The sequence below is a fragment of the Mandrillus leucophaeus genome, unplaced genomic scaffold (assembly GCF_000951045.1).
Source record: "Mandrillus leucophaeus isolate KB7577 unplaced genomic scaffold, Mleu.le_1.0 Scaffold227, whole genome shotgun sequence".
In the NCBI taxonomy this organism is placed as follows: Eukaryota; Metazoa; Chordata; class Mammalia; order Primates; family Cercopithecidae; genus Mandrillus; species Mandrillus leucophaeus.
In genome coordinates this window covers 1,342,286-1,352,898 of record NW_012102332.1, presented here as the reverse complement: position 1 = coordinate 1,352,898, position 10,613 = coordinate 1,342,286, and positions in this window count along the sequence as shown.

Genomic DNA, 10,613 nt, shown 5'->3' with positions numbered 1-10,613 from the left:
CTGACCAGGTACTTTCAATGCAGTGACCTAGATCATTGTATGTGTAAATTGGAGCCGTCCTCAAATGTACCCACATATCCTGGATTGCAAGGCCTTTGTCTCCACTACATAGTCATTGAGATAAATTTATAATGGTGAGCTCACTGATGTGCAACCTCTTTTTCTTTTAATCTTATACAATGATAACATTGAAATGCAGATGACAGTTTTGACATTCGAAAAAAAATGTAGTTTTAATTAATGTGTTGATTACTTGATCTAAGAAGCCAGATGCCTAAATATCATGAAAGGTCACAAGAACAAATTTTCAGTTTTCATCTTTTGATATTCTAATTTTATTGAATTAGAAGTAATTTAATTTAGTTGCATTTAGAATATGATTTTATTTAACTCCTCCCCTCCATTTTTTTATTCTTTAAGATAAGTACGGACATTCAAATCTCATAAAAGGAAAAAAAATAAGATTACCCAAGCCCTACCTATATCAACTTTCTTTCCTTTTCTTTCCTAGTGGCAAACATTGATGATAAAAGCTTAGTCACTTCTCTTCTGAATAGCAGCTTTGTAACAATAGCAATATAAGGAAAAACCCTTTGCTGGGGGAAAATAAGTAGAAAGACAAATGTGAAGAGACCTCCATTTGTAAAGTGGTTTTAACAAAATTATTATTCTTTCTCTGCTGTGTTCTCAGTGTTTCATAGGTTCCCTGTTAGATTTCCAACTAGGTAAAAGAACCATGTCCAGTTAGGTGAACTTTCCACAATCTAACTTGAAGCTAAAATATTGTCAACACTCCCTGTACTTCAAATCAAGTAGTTTGCCAATGGAGTAATCACATGGTTCTTATTCTTCGGTAAATCTAACCTGTGGTATAACAAAACTGAGTTCATTAAACACTTCATCTGCCCCATGCTGGAAAAAGAAAACTAGTAATGGGGCAATTATGTGAAATTTGAAATTCAACTCAAATTCATACTAGAACAATTTCCAGTCTTCTTGTGTGGAGTTATCCTAGTTCTATTACTAATTACAGAATCTCCCATCTCTTTGAATCCTAAGGAGTTGAGCATCTTGTAACCTCTTTTATTTGCCTAGAGCTTGCAGTGCTTTAGTAGTAATTTGTCTTCCTTTCTGTTTCAACTTGAATTAATAAGTGAAATTGTAAGTTTCTTTTATTGGATTTTTATCTCCTTAATACAATATATGAACACCCAGTTAAAAAAAAAAAACTAGAATTTTAGCCATGTAATGAATTATTATAACCTTCTATAATATAAATTATTGCCCACTTTTTAAAGTGTGATTTTATATGTTTTGATTAATATGCAGTTAGACCCACCTGCCTTAGTACTCCTGCCTCATGGGCTGTGCTCTGACAAAGCAAAACTACTTGATGTTGTCTGTCCAGAATCCCACATTGGTATAGGCAAGAACTGAACCTCACTTTTCATTCTCAAGCCAGCATTTGATGAATTAGACCATACGGGGATTTCCAGTTTTATGCAAAGAACTTGGAAGTTGTAACTCACATACTTAAAACAAGAAAAAGCTGACAACTGAAATCCAATGACATGTCCTGCATATATCAGAAAACTGAGATCACAAGTCAAACTACAACTCCACAATCTGGAGAGCCAGGTGAATACAGAGAGTCACAGCCATGATCTTCTTACCTGAAAAACAAGCCACTGGAGCCATAAACTGGTATGGATACTTTAGTGGTAATTTTGATAAATTGAGTAAGACTGAGGATGGACCAGCCCAATAATGAGAAACTCCGGGGAATGTAGTCTTAGAGGAACCACCATAGGAATCCTGCCAGGAATGGTGATGATCTCAGAAAGACCCTCTCATGGCTCCGTCATGGAAAGGGGAAGAGGAGTCACTGGGTTATACGCCCAGACATTTCCCCATGACACTTGCTCTCCAGAGAGAAGCAGTGATAAGCCAGGGGAAAGAATGCCAGGAGAAAGGCATTTCTCTCTATTCAGATGCCCCTAGCTCTCCTGTTTCACCTGCAGGTTGGAGCAGGGAAAGGTGGAACTATAGTCAACACTGCAAAGAAATAGATGGGGAGCACTGCAGCCAGGAAGGGAAGTAACCCAGGAGGGAAAAGCTGCGGCACTGGAGAAACACTTGTGAAAGTCACAGCCCAGACACATGGTCTCCCTAAAAGACTAAGATTTAATCGTAAAATTACAGAATGCTTTGCGTGTTCATTTCCTATCACCACAGCAAAAGTGTTCCAGTATAACAGTGGGTGATAGCTGAAAGATCTGCAAGGCACAGACTCTTTCTAGGACGAATACTTAGGGAAGTCTAAAGTCAATAGGAAAGACAAAAACTGCTACGGACATTTGAGGAATGATTGGGGCAATCTGAGTATGAACAATATTGAAATAATTTTTTTTTTTTAGGTGTAGTGAATACTTCTGCTTGAGAAGATGCATGACATACGGAAGTATTTAGAGGTAAAATATGATTTCTGTAATCTATTTTCAGTTGTGTAGCAAAAGAAAAATGTGTCTGAATGGCATTACCAATAAAAGACAGATTACTTGAGAAAAAATAAACAAGATAACAAAAACAAACGAACAACAACAAAAAAAACCCAGGATACTTGAGCAACTGTGCCATATAAGTACACAAACATTAAACATATCCCAACTCCTAGCCCAGGTAACATAAATATGTATACTAAAAGCTGATTTACTTCAGTTTCTAAAACAGGATACATGTTCAGCTTCCTCAGAAAAAAAAAATTTAAGTCATGCAAAAAGATTTTTAAAATAGCCATCAGAACCAGACTCAGATATGACACAGATGTTGGGATTGTCAGGCAGGAACCTCAAATAATAATTAACATATAAAGGTTGTAATGGAAAAAGTAGACACTGTGCCAGAATGGATGCATAATGAAAGCACAGATGAAAGTAAATGCTAGAAATGAAAACACACTAAGAGAAATAAAGAATGCTTTAGATGGGCTCATCAGAAGACTGGACACAGCTAAGGATAGAATCAATGAGCTTGATAATTAGTCAACAGTAACTTCCTAAACTGAAAAGCAAAGAGAAAAAAAAATGAAAAAAAAAATCCCACCATAGACGATCCAAGAACTGTGTGAAAAATTTAAGAGGTGCAACACATACATAATTGGAATCCATAAAGAGAAAAGTAGAGAATGCAGTAGAGGAAATATTTAAAGTAATAATGGCTGAAAACTTTCTAAAATTAATGACAGATATCAAATCACAGTGCCAGAGAGCTCTGAGAATACCAAGCAGGACAAATGCCTTAGGAAAACCACACCAGGAAATATCATCATATGAAAACCACAGAAAAGCAAAGAGAAAAATCTTGAAAGAAGCCACACGGGAAAAAAAGTCACTTTACATACAGAAGAACAAGAATTAGAATTACAACAAGCATATCATCAGAAACCGAGCAAACGAGGAAAGTGGAGTGAAACTTGATATTGAAGGAATAAAAAGACCAATTTATAACTCTATATGCAGAGCAATGGTTCTTCAAAAGTGAAGGAGAAACAAAGACTTTTTCATACAAAACCTAAGGGAATTCATCACCAGCAGACCTCCTCTGTAATAAATGTTAAAATTTCTCCATGCAGAAGGAAAATGGTAAGTCATAAATTTAGATCTATGTAAATAAAGAAAGCATGTCATAGGTAGAATAAATGTAGATCAAATAGTTTTCAAGTTTTCTATTCTTATCTAAAAGATGATAGTTAAATAATAGTACAATGCATTGAGCGAGTGTAGCATTTGGATAAATGAATGACAGCAATGTCACAAGGAATGAGAAGGAAGAATTGGGAATACTCTGCCATAAGATACTTGCACTACTTCATGTAAAGTATGTTATGTATTAAAGCTTGACTTAAATTAGTTAAAATGTATACTGTAAACTCTAGAGCAACAATTATTTTTAAATGAAGCACAATGAATAATTTTGATGAAATGAAATCATATGAAATGCTCAATTAAATCAGAGAAGGCAGGAAAAAGAGGGAAAAAATAAATTCAGTGAGTATAGAACAATTAGAAGCATGGTAGAATTTAATTCATTCACATAAATAACTGCTTAAAATGTGAATGATCTAAATGCAGCCATTAAAACAGAATATATATATTCTGTTTTATATATTTTTTATAGATACAGATAAAGGTAGATCTATAGATAGATAGAGTCCAAGACCCAACTGTATGTTGTCTGCAAGAACTCATTTCCAATATAAAGACAGCTAGATTAAAAATAAAGGAATGAATAAAGGTATACTCTACTAACACTAATCAAAAGAAGACTGGAATATCTATACTAATTTCAGGAAAAAATACACTTTAGGACAAAAACACTTACCAATAGTAAAGAAAGGTACTGTCTAATGTTAAAGTGGTCAGTACTTCAAGAATAGAAAGCAATCCTGTGTATGCACCTGATAACAGAACAATAAAATACATGAGGCAGAAATTGATAGAACTAAAAGAAGACATAAGTAAATCCACTATCATAGTTGGAAACTTTCGTATATCTCTGTCGGTAATTTGATACATCCAGCAGGTAGAAAATCAGTAAAGATGACCTGAAAAGCACTAACAATCAACTTAATCTAATTGATATTTAAAAATACTCTGCCCAACAAAACTGGATTACTCATTCTTCTTAGGCTCATTCTTTTCCATGACTATATTCAGTTGTCACAGAAACACTTGTCAAAAAGACTATTTTTTCTCCCTTTGAGTTGCCTTGCCCTCTTTATTGAAAAGCAGTTAGCCGTAAATGTTAAGAGTTTATTTCTGGACTCTCAATCTTGTTTCATTAATCTGTACAAATTGGCTTGATTACTACATTTTATAGTAAATTTTGAAATCAGAATATGTGAATCCATGAACTTTTTGATGACTGTTTTGACTGTTCTGTGTTCTTTGCATTTCCATATGAATGCCTGGACCAACATGTGTATTCACTGGGATTTTTCTCTAAACAAGATTATTTAATCTATGAATAAAGAAAAATTTAGGCTGGGTGTGGTGGCTCACACCTGTAATCTCAGGACTTTGGAGGTCGAGGTGGGCAGATCACCTGGTCAGGAGTTCAAGACCAGGCTGGCCAACATGGTGAAACTTCGTCTGTACTAAAAATTCAAAAATTAGCCAGGCGTGGTGGTGGACACCTGTAATCCCAGCTACTCGGGAGGCTGAGGCAGGAGAATCACTTGAACCCGGGAGGCAGAGATTGCAGTGAGCCGAGATAGTGCCACTGCACTCCAGTCTGAGCAACAGAGTGAGACTCCATCTCAATTAAAAAAAAAAAAATTATTTCTTTCTAATCTAAATTCCTTTTCTTTAATTTTTTAATCCATTTGACCTTATTAAAACCTCCAGCGCAATGTTGAATGCAAGAGGAAAGAGATATCCTTGTTGTATTTCCTACATTAGGGGGAAAGCATTCCGAACTTCACCGTTTAGTATGATGTTCACTGTAGGCTTTTCACGGATACTGTTCATTGGATTTAGATTTTCCTCTAGTCCTAGTTCCTAGGGTAGGTTTTAATCATGAAAGAGTGTCTGAGGTAGTCTAATTGTTATTGTTCATCTATTTAAATAGTCATGTATTTTGTCCTTTATTAATACGGCGTATAGTACATTGATTTTGGATGTTAAACCAATCTTCCATTTCTTAGTAAATCCTACTCAGTCATGTTGTATATGTCTTTTTATATGTTACTAGATTTGGTTTGCTTGTATTTTATTGAGGATTTTTTGCATCTATAGTCCTAAAAGATGTTGGTTTGTAGTTTTAAAAATACATATATTTTTGGTTTTGCTATTATGATAATAGTGATCTCAAAGAACAAGTGGGAAAGTGTTTCCTTTCCTTTATTTTCTGGAAAAGTTAGTAAAGGATTGGTGTTCTTTAAATGTTTCATAGCATTCACCACTAAAGCCATCTGCATCTGAGTTTTTTTTTAATGAGAAGTTATAAAAGTATTCTATTTATTTGCTTGTTCATTGTCTATTTATATTTTATATTTCTTCTTAAGTCAGTTTCAGTAATTTGGTCTTTCTAGGATTTTTTCATTTTATCTCTGTCATCTACTTTGCAGTATACAGTCATTTGTATTATTCCGTTATAATCCTTTATATTTCCATAAGGTCAGTAGTGATATTTTTTGTCAAATTAAATCTACTGTTGAATCCTTCTAGTAAAATTTATATCTCAGTTATTGTATTTTTTGATTCCAGAATTTATGTTTGGTTATTTTTAGAATTGTTGTATCTTTATTGACATTATTTATTTGTTGAATTATTGTTCTCATATCTATATGTGATTTTGTAAATATAATTTTCTTTAGTTGTTTTTAGCTCTCTCTGTATTAAATTCAATATCTCGCCCCTGGTAAGATCTTGGTAATTTTGTTTCCTACAGTAGGGGGAAAGTATTCAGAACTTTACTGTAATTTCTAGTGGCTATTTTATTTCCTGTGCATGGTCTACACTTTCCTAGTTCTTTGCGTGTCTCATACTTTTTGGTTAAAAACTGGAAATTTGGGCCCGGCGCGGTGGCTCATGCCTGTAATCCCAGCACTTTGGGAGGCCGAGACGGGCGGATCACGAGGTCAGGAGATCGAGACCATCCTGGCTAACACGGTGAAACCCCGTCTCTACTAAAAATACAAAAAACTAGCCAGGCGAGGTGGTGGGCGCCTGTAGTCCCAGCTACTTGGGAGGCTGAGGCAGGAGAATGGCGTGAACCCGGGAGGCGGAGCTTGCAGTGAGCTGAGATCCGGCCACTGCCCTCCAGCCTGGGCGACAGAGCGAGACTCCGTCTCAAAAAAAAAAAAAAAAACTGGAAATTTTAGATAATATATTGTAGCAATTTTGGATAAGGACATGCACCCTCCTCCTGGGGTTTTTAGGTTTTGTTGTTCAGTCACTGTGTTTACTGATTTGGTTGGACCAACTCTTTGATGTCTGCACAGCATGCAGCAATCTGATGTCATTGCTTGGGATTTTTTCTTTATTTTTATTTTTGGCCTGGCTTTTTTTTTTTTTCTTTTTTTAAGACAGAGTCTCATTCTGTCACCCAAGTTATAGTGCAGTGGTAGAATCTCTGCTCACTGCAACCTCCACCTCCCTGATTCAAGTAATTCCCCTGCCTGAGCCTCCTGAGTAGCTGGGACACAGGCATGCACCACCACACTCCTGTTTTTGGCCTGGCTTTCTAAGGGTCATACTTGGAGTCTGCACTGACTACATCTTGGTCAAAAGTTGTGCTTAACTCCCCTTCACCTGTTACGTTTTCACCCTTCGCTGTTGGTAATAAGTGCAGCTTGGAGGCTGCTTTCTCTGCTTGGGAAATTTACAGTTTTTGTCTTCCCCTACCTCAGTGATCATCCAGTGACAACATTCTGAGGCTACATCTCCAGGGACACCCGGGAGAGCACAGCCTTAGGTCTGTGCACCGTTGTCCTGATGACCAGGGATGAGTGAGATTTCATTTTAAGCTTGTCTTCCCATGAGCTGCCCCAGGTCTAAGTAGCTTATTTTTCTGCCAGTGTCTGGTCACAGGTTGTTTTTAAGTTCCTGGAGACTTTAGGGCTCAAAGTTTTTTTGCTGTGGGATCTGTGAATGGCTTGAGGGAGTTTTTTTCAAGCCTTTACCACATTGTGCTTTGATATTCCAGAGTGGGTACAAGATAGTGCCTGTGCACACTCTTATGGCCCCTCAAGGATGAGGGAGTCTCCAGGATGACTTTTCTTGGCCATCTCTTTCCTTGTTTTCCTCTAATAAACCTCAAACTCACTGTTTGCCAACAGGGGTTTTTAGACTTCCTTAAGGGTTCTTTGTCTATTTGTAAACTGGTCCAATCCACATCAGATTTATCAGGAGGAGGACAAATTAGACAGCATCTTGCTTGATTCCTAGTGTTTAGCAAGTTTCTTTTGACACAGTTCTTCTGGTCAGCATTATATTTGCTCTCAGTTACTCTGAATAGAAGGATACATAATATATTGCCTCTAGCACTCTCCTCACCTTCACCCTTCCTATAGGAATTGTATTTGTGAAGATTACATTTTTTGGAGTATAATGTACTCTCACTTCTCCCCAACCTCTGAATAATGAAGGTGGAAGGATGAGAATACTTTCCTGGCCAAAAAAAAAAAAAAAAAAAAAAAAACAGCAGAGAGAGAGGGAGAGAGAGATATTTTATGATCAAATGGACAGCTGTATTGGTCTGTGCTTGCACAGTTATAAAGAAGTACTGGAGACTGGGTAATTTATAAAGAAAAGAGGTTTAATTGGCTGTCTGTTCTTCAGGCTGTGTAGGAAGCACGGCTGGGAGGCCTCAGGAAACTTGCAATCACGGTGGAAGGCAAAGGGGAAGCAGGCTCGTCTTACGTAACTAGAGCAGGAGGAAAAGAGAAAAAGGGGAGGTGCGACACACTTTTAAACAATCAGCTCTCATAAGAATTACTCATTAGCACGAGAACAGCAAGGGGGAAATCTGCCCTCATGATCCAATCACCTCCCACCAGGCCCTTCTCCCACTATTGGGGATTATAATTCAACTGAGATTTGGGCAGGGACACAAATCTAAACCATATCAATAGCCATCTATTATTCTATTGATATATAGACGCATGAGTTGGGTTTTCCATAGCATACCTAAGAGAATACTTTCTAAATACTTTCAGTAGGGCTGGCAGACAGCATCTTAACAAGATTGGCACATTGAACAGTTTTCAATTCCCCTTTCACTATAGTTTGAACATAAAGTTCTTGGAGATCTGACACTCTATTGTCAATCTCATTTTTCAATATTTTAGTAAGATTAATGTTTTAATATTAGCCGGGCGCGGTGGCAGGCGCCTGTAGTCCCAGCTACTCCGGAGGCTGAGGCAGGAGAATGGCGCGAACCTGAGAGGCGGAGCTTGCAGTGAGCCGAGATGGTGCCACTGCACTCCAGCCTGGGCGACGGAGTGAAGACTCCGCCTCAAAAAAAAAAAAAAATTAATGTTTTATTAAACATTATTTTAGTAATGTTTCTGGATATTCATAGGTATATTAGCAATAGACTGTGGTCAGGAATTCTCGGCTTTATGACATTTTAAATTGAAATCCCAATACATGCACTCTGTCATTAATGTATAAGCATAGACTGAGGATGAATTTACTAGTTAAGTTAGATCAGAATTTCCCACTATGAGCTCTATGTCTGGGAACAGAAAGGTCCCGTAAGTCCATAATTCTGTTCATCAACCATTGGCAATAAAGAAACCACACTATCATATAAAGGCTGTGAGAAACCTTGTAGTGAGCAGACTTCTTGAATTTTTTCTATTTGGCATAGCAATATAGAACTGTAGTTGTCAGAGCTACCACAGCAATATAGAACTGTATTTGTCAGAGCTACAACAACTTAGGTGGCAGTTTGGTTGTTTGACTTTGTTGTCACTTAAGTTAGTCCAAATAAAAAAGGATTGGGCGTAGTGGCTCACGCCTGTAATCCCAGCACTTTGGGAGGCCAAGGCTGGTGGATCACGAGGTCAGGAGATCGAGACCATCCTGGCTAACACGGTTAAACCCCACCTCTACTAAATACACAAAAAATTAGCCGGGCATGGTGGTGAGCGCCTATAGTCCCAGCTACTCAGGAGGCTGAGGCAAGAGAATGGCATGGACCCAGGAGGTGGAGCTTGTGGTGAGCAGAGATCTCACCACTGCACTCCAGCCTGGGTGACAGAGCAAGACTCCGTCTCAAAAAAAAAAAAAAGGATTGGGAAGATGTAAAAGGCAATATTACAGAAAACCCAAACTGTACATAAGACTGGACAGAAAAGTGAAAAACAAGCTCTTCTTCCATCTCTGGTAGAGACGTCTTTTCCATGTTGCTCGTCTGTTGTCTTCTCCTGTTCCTCGCGCAGACAGGCTTTTTCTATTTAGTCTGCTCATCTCGACTGAATTTTAGTTTGTTTTTGAAAGAACAACTCCATCCCAGTATATATGCTGTATTTTAGTTCCAACTCCTCTCATAGTTTAACTGGCCTATTCTCGCACTGTCTCGGATACTCCAGAGACAGCAGATACCAGCACCGATCAAAGTCTCCCCTTGATAGGTCTGGTGGAACATGAGACTTTTCAGGGTTGTGGGCAAGATCAGTTTTCAAAGATGGGAATTTTAAGCCAGGCATGGTGGCTTACACCGGTTATCCCAGCACTTTGGGAGGCAGGGACAGGAGGATTGCTGGAGCCCAGGAGTTCAAAACCAGCCTGGGCAACATAGAGAGACCCTGTCTCTAAAGAAGAAAAAAAAAGGAAAATACAGGAATTGGAGTGTAGAGGAGTTGACTGACATCTCTATCTACTCTATTTACCATCATATCATAGCCTAAGCTTATTTGACAGTAAACGTTTCTTTTGCATGAATGACACCTGCTAACATCCATTACAGGTGGAAAAGATTAGGAACACTAACATAGGTAAGATGGTAATGTTGATGACAGTGGTCTATGGAGGTAATTAAGATGACACAGTATTGGAGGTTCTCATGTGAGAGGGTTCTGCTGGACTGGGCTTGGTCTATGGAGG